The sequence below is a fragment of the Podarcis pityusensis genome (assembly GCF_964106645.2).
Source record: "Podarcis pityusensis genome assembly, chromosome: 3".
Lineage (NCBI taxonomy): Eukaryota > Metazoa > Chordata > Lepidosauria > Squamata > Lacertidae > Podarcis > Podarcis pityusensis.
In genome coordinates, this window is record NC_138026.1 from 80,009,626 (window position 1) to 80,024,447 (window position 14,822).

General features: G+C 41.3%; 1 protein-coding gene and 1 long non-coding RNA gene across 4 annotated transcripts in view; one reads left to right on the top strand and one right to left on the bottom strand.

Moving 5' to 3' along the window:
* The window catches only part of LOC308472691, a 156,614-nt gene that overhangs the window by 123,559 nt on the left and 18,233 nt on the right, over positions 1-14,822 (bottom strand). The gene's annotated exons all lie outside the window — the stretch shown is intronic.
* The window catches only part of KIF26B (kinesin family member 26B), a 280,373-nt gene that overhangs the window by 45,148 nt on the left and 220,403 nt on the right, over positions 1-14,822 (top strand). The window lies entirely within an intron of this gene.

Genomic DNA, 14,822 nt, shown 5'->3' on the forward strand with positions numbered 1-14,822 from the left:
AAATGTTACAAACCTCTATCGTGTTATCCCTTAGTTGCCTTTACAAAATACAAAAATAAAAGCAGGCTTCTTAATTCTTTATTCCTAGGGATAATACTGTATCTCTTCTCTAACTTAAAAACGTTATTTTTAAAAAGACGTTGCTATCAGAATTGTGCATTGTACCACAAAAGTGCATACACTATAATTGGTATATCTAATAGGTTATGGCACTTGCTGTTTCCTTTTCATTCCCATTCCTGATCATGCCTAACACTAAAATGGATTCTTTCACTGTAGTGGCATGCTGAGCAGCTGTTTTCAGTGAGCTTTCTATTATAACCTAAAGATCTCGTTCCCTAAGTGGTTACACCCGTTTTGAATCTATGGGTTATGATTTTTCCCCCTCCGGTTGTGGGTTAAACCACAGAGCCTAGGACTTGCCAATCAGAAGGTTGGCAGTTCAAATCCCCGCAACGGGGTGAGCTCCCATTGCTCAGTCCCTGCTCCTGCCAACCTAGCAGTTCGAAAGCACGTCAAAGTGCAAGTAGATAAATAGGTACCTCTCCGGCAGGAAGGTAAACAGCGTTTCCATGCGCTGCTCTGGTTTGCCAGAAGTGGCTTAGTCATGCTGGCCACATGACCCGGAAGCTGTACGCCGGCTCCCTCGGCCAATAAAGCGAGATGAGCGCCGCAACCCCAGAGTTGGCCACGACTGGACCTAATGGTCAGGGGTCCCTTTACCTTTAGCATGGCACAGCACTGTGCACTCAGGCTGATTCTCATCTGTCTTTTTATGTTCCAGTTACTCAGTATGGGGAGACCTTTGTGGTGTAACCCTTAGCACATTTCCTAAGAAATGTCTTGCCCTGAGTTCAGTGGTATTTCCTCTCTAGTATGTGTAGGACTCTACCTCACTGGAGGTTGACAATCAGACTGGACAGCCGTCTGTTGAAAATGCTCCAGTTTCTTGCAGAGTTTGGACCAGATGGCTGGCAAGGAACCCTCCAGTTCTAGGATGAGAAACATTGATTTACAGGATTTGAAAGTAAGGTTCAAGCAACAGAAGTGCTAACATAAAATGAGAACTGTTTCACTGTCATTCCAGTTAACAAAACTCTCACCAGCGCGTCTTATTAAGAGTTGCAGTAGGCCAAAGTGCTGGGCAGCATTAATGATGAAGGTAGCAAATAGAAAATGTATATGTACTCAGTTATGTTCTGCTGAGTCTCAGCTTGTTGTTTTGGTTCCAAATAGTATACAATACTGTATCTATAAATGAGTTTGGTTTTTAACTTCTGGTTTAGATGAATCTGATTGTTTAAAATGCATGGCTTTTGGTACAAAATGGCAAATAATAAAAACAGGTGTTCCCAGAGTGTTTCTTTTCATCTCAGCATGCAGGCGACCCATGTAGGTCCAGTTGACCTTGCTGTAACCTTACTAGTTGCTTATTCTGGAGCTGTTCCGACAGGGGTCTTGTAACACATCAGCATGCTGTTTTAAATGGCCCCAGATGACCAGGTCAGTTCTGGGTTGACCGGAAGACAATGTGATTCTGATCTTGTTCCCTTCTGGTTGACCTGAGAGAGGTCTAGGTCAGCTGGACCTCTTGCTCTGTTGAATCCCCCACCCCACCCCATTAATTCACAAAAGGACACAATTAATCCTGAGTGCAAACTGATTTAGCCTTGATTCTGGAGCCATTGGAGTCATTAGATCTGTCTTGGATCACTTCCAGCCATTTGCTACAGGGGGTTGCCAGAGAAAAGAGATGGGTGGGGTTAGGCACACATTTATTTAGTGGTTAATTCATCAGGTTCGCTGGTAGGGATGAATGGTAACTAGCCAGCTCAGCAGGGGAGCCTCTTTGCTGTGTCTTGTGATACCTGCCTGCTTAAGTGTTTATAGCAGAATAAAGGCATGTTGTGTTACAACGCTGTGTGTTTTCTAACCAGCAGTGTGCCTCCTAGCCAGTCTTAATTGGTGTCTTATGCCCAGACAGATGAAGTCTTTCCAGTGACTATGTTTGTGTGATTGTGTGTGTCCTAAATTTAACTTGTGTACGTTTTCAGAAAACACTTGAAAAGTTAAATTCATACAGAAGCCCTTTCTTCCAATTTTAAATGAAGTGGGCTATTGTGAAGGCTCTCTCCTGGGGCCACTTAAATAACAAATTAATATTTGTATACTGTGCAAGCAGGCAAGATTACGTTGAGAAGGGGGTGGGGTCGAGAAAACAAAGCACAAATTCCAGTTAAGAGGAGGACTAATTGCCTACCCAAGATGTTCATAAAGTCTCTCAAAAGTGACCTTTTTTAATGGCTCCTCCTTTGATCAGAGTACTTGCATGGTCCTCATCAGTGAAACATCTGAGCATCTGGCAATCATTAGTGTACTCTTATCTCCCCCCCCCCCGCACCTTCCCCATATCCCTGTGAGGTATGGAAGCACAGTTATGTCATTTTACAGACAACGATCTGAAGCAAAGATTATGTTAAGTGATTTGCCCAAGGCTATGTTGCAACTCTATATTTGAGCCAGCAGTAGGTAGCAGAGGTGGATGTTTCATATGTTCACAAGCAAACTGTTTCTTTCTGGAAACGGGCATCTCTTGTGCAACGCTGTCCACCAATTAAAACATTTTTAGCTGATTACTCATCTCTCCCTTTTAACCAATTAGTGAGCCACTAAATCAGTAGCATTTGGATACATTTGTATATGACAAGGGTGAGCTGGGGAGTCCTGAGTCCAAATGGCAACTGAGCCACAAACTTACCAAGCCTCTGACCCCTTTTTGCAATTAGGGAAGCCACACTTCACAAAGGACAATTCTCTGTTTCAAGAGCTCTCTGTTCTAAGTCCAGTTTAAAGGCAAAGAACCATGAGAAAGGAGAGCAGCTGCCCGTTGGCAAGAGCACCTGGGCACCAGGCACCCAGTACATCTGGTCATATGCTCCCCTGATATGGTGAGATGCATTTATAATCAAATTATAGTAGCTATTTCTAAATTTGCACCTATACATATAAATTAGCACATGCCAATATAATATAAATCTAGGACCTTTTTTTGTCCTGTTTTTTGGTGTATGTGATGCAGTTCTTCGTTTTGAATGTGGAATCAGCGGTCACCCTATTTGTAAGAAGAAAATAAAAATTCTAGCTTAGCATGCAGGATTCTTGTAAGGACTACTGAAATAATCCACTTGGAATGTTCTAAGTGTTTGAAATGAGCTATATCAGTGTGGAGAGGCTCCAGGCTAGTTGGATCTCCTTTTTTCTTTTTCTAGAAACCCAAAGATCTACATGCAAATTGTATACACTTGGAATTAAAGGACAGGGTGTCTCTGTTTGTCATTCTAAGAGTAGGAATTCCGTTCCAGAGCTGAGCTGCTTTCACAGTCATTTCTCACAAAAGTGTGGTCCTGCTTAGCTTTCTTCATTTCTGCAGCCTTGTTTTGATACTTACATACATACAGTACATACATATACAACATAATTTTATTTGTATGATGCCTTTTCATCGTTAAAGCAAAGCTCAAGGCAGCTTACAACATAAAAGAAACACAATTACAAACATAACAAAAGTCATCATAAACAATAAAGGTAAGGTAAAGGACCCCTGGACGGTGAAGTCCAGTCAAAGGCGACTATGGGGCTGTAGCACTAATCTTGCTTTCAGGCTGAGGGAGCCGGCGTTTGTCCACAGGCAACTTTCTGGGTCATGTGACCAGCATGAATAAACTGCTTCTGGTGCAGCTGAACACCATGACAGAAACCAGAGTGCTGTTTCCCTTCTTGCCGGAGCAGTACCTATTTATCTACTTGCACTGGAATGCTTTCGAACTGCTAGGTTGGCAGGAGCTGGGACAGGGCAATGGGAGCTCATCCCATTGCAGGGATTCGAACTGCCGACCTTCTGATCGGCAAGCCCAAGAGGCTCAGTGGTTTAGACCACAGCACCACCATCCAAAAGCAAACAACCAACAATTTTCACATGAACAAAATCCACAACAACATAAAGATACAAAAAAGAAAAATTTAATTAACAGCAACAACCTCCCAGTTGTGCCCAATTTGGCCCTAAGAATGTTGGTCCAAAAACACTGATATGTGGAAATGTGGAAATTTGCTTTTACATAAAGGATATGGCGATCCTGTCCTAATATATTATTTCCTCTTCATACCCTGCTCTCTAGAGTAGCAAATGAGTCACTCGAAGGACAGGCCAAAGGGGGTCACTTACTACATGGTGCTTTTGTGGGATTCACTTGTTGCCCTGCAAGTAACTGGAGAAACCGCTTAACGTCTGTGCATGCCTCAGCCATGGTTTGAGGGTCTCCATCTTGAGTAGACTTTTGATAGCCTGCCTAGGTGGGATTCCCAAGCTTTTTAAAGTCCGTTTAACACACACTAGAACAGTTTCTGTTTCCATGTTCATTTCTCCATTTAGGTTTGCTTCTTTTACTGTAGAATTGCAGAGGTTTTTCATTCTCTCCACAACACTCTTCATAGTATTCAGCACTGGTAAATAGATGTCACACTTGGCCAGACACTACTTGCATGAATTTAGGGGCACCTGGAGATACTGCCAGACAAAATGCCTCACCATCTTAACAATGCTCTTTAAAAACTAGCTGGGAAAAGGTGTGTGGTTGTTGTTAAACAAATGGAAATAAGAAACCCTTGCTGATCCACTGTAAATAACCCAGAGATCTACTAGTAGATCCCAATACACTGTCTCCCCCTCCCTAAGCTATATAAATACTGTGCTATTATTATGTTATTCAGTAACGCTTCCTTTAAACTCTTTAATAGACTGCTTTGATTTCCCTTTATTTGTATATTCCTTTAAACCCATAAGTCACACATGAGCAACAAACTAGCAGCTAAAACTCCTAGGAATAAGTAGACAGATGTCTAAAATATGACACAGGTAAGCTTTGATTTGAATAATGCCATGGCTTAGTCATTTTGGATGGATGCCAGAAACGTTTCTGTCTTTAAACACTTTCAGTACTCTTTAGTCTGAACAATTTTTGGCACTGTCCACAGTGACTTCCATGAGGTTAGCAAATAATGGCAAATGTGGCGGAGTATAGTAGGTTTCTTACTATGACAACCATAATGATCACCATGGACTATGCCTGCCACTCTCGTGTGGTGGTGTGAAATGAGTGCAGACTTAAATCTCAGGTCAGAGAACTTTGAGTGCCTTCTTTTGCAGTTTTTCCACATTAGGCATTTAGTGTGTAATTTCCATGCTTTGTTCACTTACATTTTTCAGAGCATCCATACAATACCGTCATCCTGCATTTTCCCTGTAGTTCTGTCTTTTCACAGACCATAGAAAAGCCCACTTTTCTTCTTCTTTATATGATCAGTACAATCTCCACAATTACAGATGCTTTTAGCACTGCTCATCTATCTTTTTAAAGGAATAGGGGTTCAACATGTACAAGGAAGTATCAAAGAGGTGAATCTACCACAGCTCAGCACACATTCATTATAACCCTTTTCCATTGTGATCTTTTAACACTTTATTCATTTTAATTCTCTTTTAAGGGCTGCTAAAAACCTATTTGGGATATATCTATATCATTTAAATGGAAGAATGTTATAGCGCTATCCAGCGGAGAGTGGTCCATTAGGGCTAATGCCCCACCATCCTCAGTCTGTCAGCCAGCCGTCATCTGCCTGCCTTCCGGGGGGGATGGCACTGGCTGCCAGCTTCCTCTTCCTTAATCTGAGTGTTGCTGTTAAAGAATTCAGCAGGTTAGGAGGATGGGGGCAAACCTAGAATCAGGTAGCTCCACCTGTAATTGGCTCTGACTCCACACCTGTATTACACTATAAAGGTAAAGGTAAATGGAGCCCTGACCGTTAGGTCCAGTCGTGGCCGACTCTGGGGTTGCAGCGCTCATCTCGCTTTACTGGCCGAGGGAGCCAGCGTACAGCTTCAGGGTCATGTGGCCAGCATGACTGAGCCACTTCTGGCGAACCAGAGCAGCACACGGAAATGCCGTTTACCCTCCCGCTGGAGTGGTGCCTATTTATCTACTTGCAATTTGACGTGCTTTTGAACTGCTAAGTTGGCAGGAGCTGGGACCAAGCAATGGGAGCTCACCCCGTCATGGGGATTCGAACTGCCGACCTTCTGATTGGCATGTCCTAGGCTCTGTGGTTTAACCCACAGCGCCACCCGCGTCCCATGTATTACACTATAACACTATTTAAAAAAGAAAAGTGGAAAAGCTCATTTCTGATTACCACCATTTTTAGCATCACCACTAATAGCAGTGTCAGCGACTGAGAAGGGTGTTTCTCCCAACTTTCTTTTTAAAATTTTGTTACAAATCTTGGGAAACCAATTAATATTAGTGCTATAAGTCACTAATAAGGAGGCAGCCCAGTGTATTATTCCTCCACACACCCCTCTTCTGTGGGAGTAACCAAACCTGGCATACAGACTGATTGCCTCTTAAAGCAGAAGTCCGACTTTGCCAGTAATGCTTCTTTTCTTCTGTAATCCTGGTCTAAGGACTCATCTTGACCAAGCTGGTGAGTTTTCTACCGTTGAAGCACTGTGGTGTTAATTACAACACATAACAAGTTTGGGGTCGCCTTATGATGCATGCAAACATACAGAACAGAACAGAACAGAACAGAACAGAACAGGAGAAGTGTTGGCTTTCCCTAAGCTCTTTTCATATGAAGCAATTGCCTTTCCCTTGAGACCTGGGCTAAGTGAACATTTCATATAATTAAAGGGGGGGAAATGATGTTTCAATACAGCTTTACAAACAGCAGGCAGTGAGTCTGCTTTCCCCTTTATCTGCAGCATTGGAAATGCCTCTTACAAGTCACTCGTGCCAATCATCTCCCTGCACTTCTTAACCTCTGGAGAGGCTATTACTAAGACTTCTATTGAAGAGAATGGGAATGAATGTTTACCTGAAAGAAAGAAAGAAAAAGAAACCCCAGCATTTCTGAGCCAGAAGAGCCTCAGGTGTAAACTGCATAGCTTGTGAAGTATGTAGCTAGTGTCTGAAAAAAAATCAAAATCCAGATCAAGGTTTAACAAATTGTACGCTGCCATACTGTATGTAAACAATCGTGTTTGGGTTGGAATGTGATCAAAGTGCTCGCACTCTGAAATGCCTGAAAAATGAGCAGGTCAATGCCTGGAAAACGTAAAACGCCTAAATGAAAATTTTGTTTTGGAGAGTGATTAGCAGCTGGCCTTGTCCCAAGCCCCACCTGCTCTGCTGTGTTTCTGACTGAAATGTCAGGCAAGAAATGGGACCACCGCCAATAAGTAGCAGTCTGTGTTTTCGAAACTCAACAATACTAACATTTACACAAGGAGGGAGGATTCTGATTTAAAATAATTAAGAGCCCGGATACAAAAGTTACTGTCAATCTTTACTCCAACTCCTTCACGTTGGGCACTTTTTGATGTGACATATTATTGTGTTCCTTTACTTTTGCTGTCAGCAACATTTTGCAAAAAAAAAAAAAACCCCAACCCCAAACCAATCCCACTATATCCCCTCCTTGAAAAAAAAGTTGTATTCTACTGCATGCTTCAAGAAACCTCACGGCTTCAAAAAGCTGGCTTTTTAATGAACATATTCAGTGTGATGGCACCTTAAAGAACACACCACATGGTAGCTCTAACTCTACAAACCATGGAAAATCTGAGCTAGTCTTTCAGATTCCGTGGCAACAATCGCCATCTTCTAAACCACAGCAGGCCTCATTGTTAACTAATCCTTGGTTAATGCAGTTTTGTGATTACATCTGTGGTGAACCTTTTGGCTTTTCTGCTGGATGCTAATAAACATTCTTCTTTTTTGCAGCCATTATTCTGATAGCTAATGAAATTCAGTGATTAGAATCACTCATCCCACATCTATGTTAGAAACAGTAAATTATGTGCAAAAGAAACCTCTTCCTCAATGCTCTTACTGCAGTATATTCTCCATAGCCTAAACAAGAAGTTTCTAGGAAATGCTTATGTCTGTATTTTAGCAATGTCCAGTGGGAAGAAGTTTCACAAAAGTGCAACAGATCCTGCAAGACATTTTCACACATTACAGAAACAAAAGGAGTCCTGCATTTCCACTGCAGGTTAGCCTTGTCTTTTTTGTAATGCTGGAAAGACATCAATGTGTCTTCAGGGAAGGCTGGTCTATTAGGGCAAGTGCCCCACCAACCCCATTTGGCACTCCACCAGCCCCCACCTGCCTGTTTTCTTACAACCCACCCAGGGGTTAGCTATGTGTGTGTCAGATTCCTCCTCCTTAGCCTCCCTGTAGAACTGAGCAGGGAGGAAGATGGAGGCAACACTAGAATTAGTTGGCTTTGCCTGTCATTGGTTCAGACTCCACCTCTGATTGGCCTCTGTGTCTTCTGGACCGCCAGTCCCAAGAGGCACAAGCCGGCACAGTGAATTTATGACCAGGAATCACTGCCTCTGAATGTAAGCCACAAGGGAACAACAGCCATTCAATTAAAAATATTGTTTCACAACATTGCACAGGGTCATATTAAAATATTTGGCTTTCTATAATGGATATTTCCATCTACGTTTATGATCAGAGGAGAATTGAAATGGAAAACATATATTTGAACCAGTACAATTGTCTGTCTATCTATTGTGATTTCAAATAAAGTACATGATTTAGACCTGGGATACATTACATGGTAGGTATGTTTCAATATCAACTCTCCACAAATTCAGGCTTCAGTCCATGTTGTAAGCAGTGGAAAAATGTGTTAAATTGCTCAGTGTACCCTAGGTAGACAAATGTCCAAACAGGCAAGATAATGAAAATTCAAGAGAAAATCCAGTTAAGCTCCTGTTAAGTTCTCCTTTGGCTGGAGAACACAATGGAGCCATGACCATGATCAACTAGTATTTCTGTGAATCTGTTTCTAACCTTATCTGGAATAACTTTATGTGGTTAGAAACAATAAATCTTTGGAAGTACATTCAAATATAATCATGTGTGCAGTGCTTTTTTCTTAAAAAATGTTTAAAGGTACTCTCATTTTCTTACTCATATTGAAATACTGCCTTTCAATGAGGCCACACTTAGATTCACAAAATGTTTAGGGGTGTGTGTATCCCTGCATCCCCCTGAAAAAAGCACTGCATGTGTGAGATAATAATGTACTGGAAATTTTTTAATGAAAGTTAGGAATATGATATATACAATGTGGTGTCTGCACGACACAGATGTGTGTTAAAACCAGTTTGTAGTTTTCTCTCTATCCTACACACTCCCACACACAAACTGTGCAATGCTGTTACTTTTGTTTAGATTTCTTGTGTGAAACTTTAGGTAAGTCAGTTGTATATTTTTCAGTAGATCTAACCTTGAACCTTGAAAATGCAGTACTAACATACAACTGGAGGAGACTTTAGCAGCCTCTATCTTAACTCAGCTGTCAAAAAGATAAATTTTCCTCATTCCAAAATCTCTTTTATCATTTATCACTTCGATATTCTCAGCTCACGTTACCTACAAACAGAACTATGTATGATAAGAGTATATTTGTTGAATTGCTATTGGGGATATTTCTAGAGAAAAATAACTGAATGTTGCCAATATTCATTTATCTTTAAAACACCATTTAAGAGAGAGACAGAAATGCAAGAAATCTTAGGATAGGGAAAGCCATAGAGAACTTGGTGAAGTTCATCCCCTGTGGTGAATATCCAGAGGGGACAGTTGGGCTAGTCTGCTGTGAAAACAGCAAAGCGTCATAAAGACTAAGAAATTGTGTAATAAGCTATTGTGGACTTGAGTCCACTTTTTCAGTGTCATCCACAGTTGGTTTAAATATGGGTGTTAGCCTTTACCTTAGTTTTGTGGCAACTTTGATTGATTTGCAGAAGAGGGTGCTAAAAGTCTCTGCTCTTTATTCTTATGGCTTTTTATCCTAAATCTTGACTTGGACCAAACTGTCCTTCAGATAGAGGTCACCTTCAAATACAGCACTGTCTCCCTCTATGACAGAGAACACATGGCCCCTACATGAAATAATCTTCAACCTGTGGGCTGTTTGTGGTCACAGCAGGCATTAGTGAATTATACTTAATACTAATTCATGCACAAGACCAGATGAAGGTCAAGACAGTCCTGCTTTGCAGAAGAGGGGTTGGAAATTTCATAATATGAAAAGGGCACAACCCTTTCCCCAGTTCCTGACATTTCTGAGTTGTAATCAAAGGTTATAGGCTAAAAAATACCGGTGTGCCAAAGGTATAAACATTGTATAGTGACACTACGGCCAAGACCCAGAAAAAGCAGTTGGTATATGGAAATGATTCCTCTCTCCCCAAATCTGTTTTGGAAGCCCCAGAACAAGCCATAGCTCATTATTTTAGACACCATAATCAAATACTTTAACCTCCTTACAACCTAACCCATAACATCAGATTTTGGTCTTTTGTGCCAAACATCATGTTATCTTTGGCGCTGGTGTGGAAGCTGCTGCCTCATTTCTTCCCATATTGCTTAGAAAATCTCTGAGGTGATGTCGCAGGATTCTGTCATTCCTTCCCACAACAGCTTCACACCTAATGGGAAGGAGCCATGACGTGAACTCTACCACATGACCTATATATGGGGATGTTACTTAGCTGTGTGGTAAGGACAGCTCTGCAACAGCTCCTAAGCCAATATCAGGAAGGGTCAAAGTTTTGGAAATGTAGAATGTGTTTTGGGACTCTGCGAAGTAAAGGTCTTCTGCAGTTGTGGAAATATCATTCCAGGGATCCTTGTTTGCTTGAACTTGACATACAGAATAAAGAATTCTTGCTAGTGAATTATTCCAGGGCATGAGGAGGAGGCAGTTTATTAGGTATGTTACCTTCTTGGTGTTCAAAAGATCTCATGCATCCATGCTTCTTTTGTAGATCGCTCTAGAGGATTGTTATTCCTCCTAGTATTATCTGATGCACAGCTGAGCTTTGCCACTGGGCTCCCTTTAAAGCAAATGGCATAAAATTCACACTGCATATGGACTGTTGCTTTGTTCTTAGTCAACTAGAAAAAGTTTTTCTACACCTCTTATATGTCTTGGCAACTCAGTTTTGTACAGACCTTTTAATGGTTTGGGGGTATTTTGGTGGCCAGTGCTTTAATGAATGGACTTGATTGCACCAACTTTTATAGTACAGTGGTGCCCCGCAAGACGAATGCCTTGCAAGACGAAAAACTTGCTAGACGAAAGGGTTTTGCGTTTTTTGAGTCGTTCCGCAAAACGAATTTCCCTATGGGCTTGCTTCGCAAGACGAAACGTCTTGCGAGTTCTTGCGAGTTTGTTTCCTTTTTCTTAAAGCCGCTAAGCCGTTAATAGCCGCTAAGCCGCTAATAGCCGTGCTTCGCAAGACGAAAAAACCGCAAGACGAAGAGACTCGCGGAACGGATTAATTTCGTCTTGCGAGGCACCACTGTACTGTATACACACTTAAGAATCAATGACGTTAGGAAAGTTGAGAAAATAAAATGTGCATGTACTTCCAAAGCGGGAGTATTTAAAACTTTGTTCAGAGCTGCATAGTTTTGGCAGGCTGCCTGAATTAACTGTAAGAACTTCCTTTGAAGCCTCAGAACAGAAGCTCAGAGACAACTCCATAGAAAGGACAGCTGAATTTAATGTAACATGGAGAAGCAAGCTCAAAACAGTAAGAAGCAGCACCTTTACATTTCTGTCAAAAAAAGTAGTGACAAAGGAAGAAAAAAGTCTGAATTAAAGTGTTGTAATCTCACCATTTACTGCCATAGAGATTGCATTTTTTAGTCCCTGCCAATCACAGATCTGAGGGGAACAATTTGTCTGTATTGTTCATTTCATGTCATCAGTCCCCTTTTCTGTATCACACATCAATCAACATGTCCTTTCATTTCCATCATATGGTATCATTCAGTGTTCATTTCTTCCTATTTTCTGCCAAGTAATTTTACTGTGCTATAGCTCACAGCAGAAGATTAGGTGTGCATACATCTTTACACTAGAAAACTCACAGATACTATTAAAACTTCTATGCATAAATGGAACCTTAGTACAGTAAGCACTGATTTACTTTTGGTATGGGGGTGGTGGTGGAAATAGATCTAAAGTGTGTGTGTGTGTGTGTGTGTGTAGCTTTATGGAGAAGCACACTTATTCTTTGTTCCATAATATTGTGGAATTTATTTTTCCTAGACCCCTCAGACCCACCAACCATAACAAAGTACAAGAGAAATACATTTGAAAAATAAAGAACTCTGAGCTGAGTACGCCAACTTGCCCCAGCTCCTGAGCAGCCCGGGGCTGTGTGTCATAAGCATGCCATGCTCCCCAGCCAGGTCTTTCTTTCCAATCCCTAGGTGCTTGTGAGGTAGGGCTGCCATATGTCTGGAATTTCCTGGATATAGCCGGGTTTTGGCTGTTATAAACAGTGTCCAGGCCGAAATCACTTAAATGTCCAGGGAAATCCAGATGTATGGCAACCAATGTCGGCACTCTAGATTTTGGTCAATTTCTTTTAAAATAGCTCAAAAACTTCAATTATTTTTGTGTTTTTGCAAGAAAAAGCTCAACAACATTGGGCAAAACTCAGCAACTTTTGTGTCTGGATTTACACTTTTTGAAATATGGCAACCCTATGTGAGGACATAACCGAGGGCACAGGATTTTGTGGACCTGGCTCTCCCTGGGTTCACCCCCAGAGGCCTTTTTTTGTGACCAAGGTAACCTCTGCAGCTTTCCTTGCTCTGCCGTCAGTGCTCCAATGGTGGCAGAGGGGAAAAGCAAGTGTGTGGATGGCATGCTGGGGGCAGATTGAGAGAAGTCAAAGCTGTCCTGTTTTCTGTGACTCCTCTGAAATTAGGTCCACTCTGGTGTACTGTCATGGGTTGGCCCTTACCTGCCTGTGTTGGACTGCCCTGTCTCAGACCTGAGTTAACAGCATTTTCTAGAACAGCAAAATCCTCCCCATTATTTGATATTATGATCATGTCATTACACTGTATGTAAGCTATTTTGTACTTGTAGGAACAGCGCATTGTCAGGAGCATCTTGAAGAGCACATGGTGCCTCTGAATTGATGTAGACATCACCATCAGTGCAAATTTCCCAAGTCTAGACAAGCCCTCAGGTTGTTTCAATGCATTGCAATTTCTCTGTGGAAAATTTCCCTTCACTGTCAGACACCCATTGTACAGGAGACATTCAGTCTGCAAATTATCTGTTTCCCCTCGAAACCATTGCACCGCAAAACAGTGTGACAACAACCAGATAGCCTGACAGGCTTTTGCTCTCTGTGTTCGTTAACTGATGGAGGTTGTGTTTGGTAGGATGCTGTTTATTGTCACTGGATTGCTCTGGCTATGTGAACGGAAGGTTATAGGCTGTATTTTATGAGGCCCAGCATGGGTTGTGTTGCATGCATGTATGTGTGTAATACAGAATATATCTTCTTTCTTTCTTTTTTCCTAGTAAAACTTGGGTTTGCTGTTTCCTAAGGAAGCACTTTGCCATTTAAAAATTCCCTTTAAAACATGTTTACAACCACTCCTTTGCCCTGTTTCAATAGTCATGAAATGAACACAGTCAATATTTTCCCCAAAACAAAACAAAAAAACAAAACACTAGACTTTCTTTTAATCAAGATGATTCATTAACAGGTGGTTGTGAAGTGGGATCAGGTTTGCATTAAGATCTGTAGGGTAGCAAATTTCCAAACAATACAAAGGCTAAGATCCATAGAGCACTTACACCAAGACGGTCCTGCTGAATTTAATGGAACTATTTCACGTGGCTGCCTCAATCATTAATTAAAAGCTTTGGGGCCACATAGCTAGTACAGTTGCTGTTAAGTTGTGGGTGAACATATCAGACGACACAGTGATTCTTCAAACAGCTCTTGTTTATTCACAAGCCAGGACAGAACTGAACTGAAGGGCTCAGTCAGCCTGCTTATATAGAGCTCCAGTACCACGTTACTGTAACAACTTTCTAAAACTATCCAATCACTGAACGTCACTTTCGATCCTTTATTTGCATAACTATCTACAGTATCCCCCTGCTGGCCCAGGGTGAGAACTTCAGTACATAACAGTTGCTGGTATTGTTTTCTAGAGCATCATCTATGTGTTTCTTTAAGGTAACATCAACAAAAAAGCGAGATCCACCGTGAGTGATTTGCAAACTTAATTCTGATGGCAAGTGAACAAATGAAGGAATGGAATGGAATGGAAAGGAAAGGAAAGGAAGAAAAAAGAAAAAAAAAGGAAGTGGTACAGTTAGAATGGGATGGGTATTTGCAAATTACTTTATAGATAACTCACAAATAGATCCCTATTTAGATACAAAAATGAACTGTGTTTGGAGCAGATTTCCTGCAAACAGGAGAACTTGGAAAGCTTCAGTATTGTAAGGTTTCAGGATATTTTTATATGCTGCAGTGAAAACCCCAGGCTTATGTGTTGTACACATAAGGATATTCTGCTCACCTGCTCCTGCTTCCTTCGGTTCTGCTTATGAAATTCAAAGAGTTCTCTAAAGTACTGATAGGGATATCAATCACATTCCATATTAGGTTACTAGCAAAAGAGAGCCATTAGCTTTAATATGTAATAACTGTGCCATGAAGATAATAACATAAAATCCAAGAAATGCAATTTAGAAAGGCTTTCTGCTCCAGCCTTGTGACTTCAGAAAATCTTTTATAATCCTATCCCCAGAGTCACAGAAAATCTTGTTTGCGGTATTCTTTCAACTTTGTTGGGGGCGTCTTACTGCATCTCAGGCTCATCATCTGTCTCAATCTCTCCCCATATAGG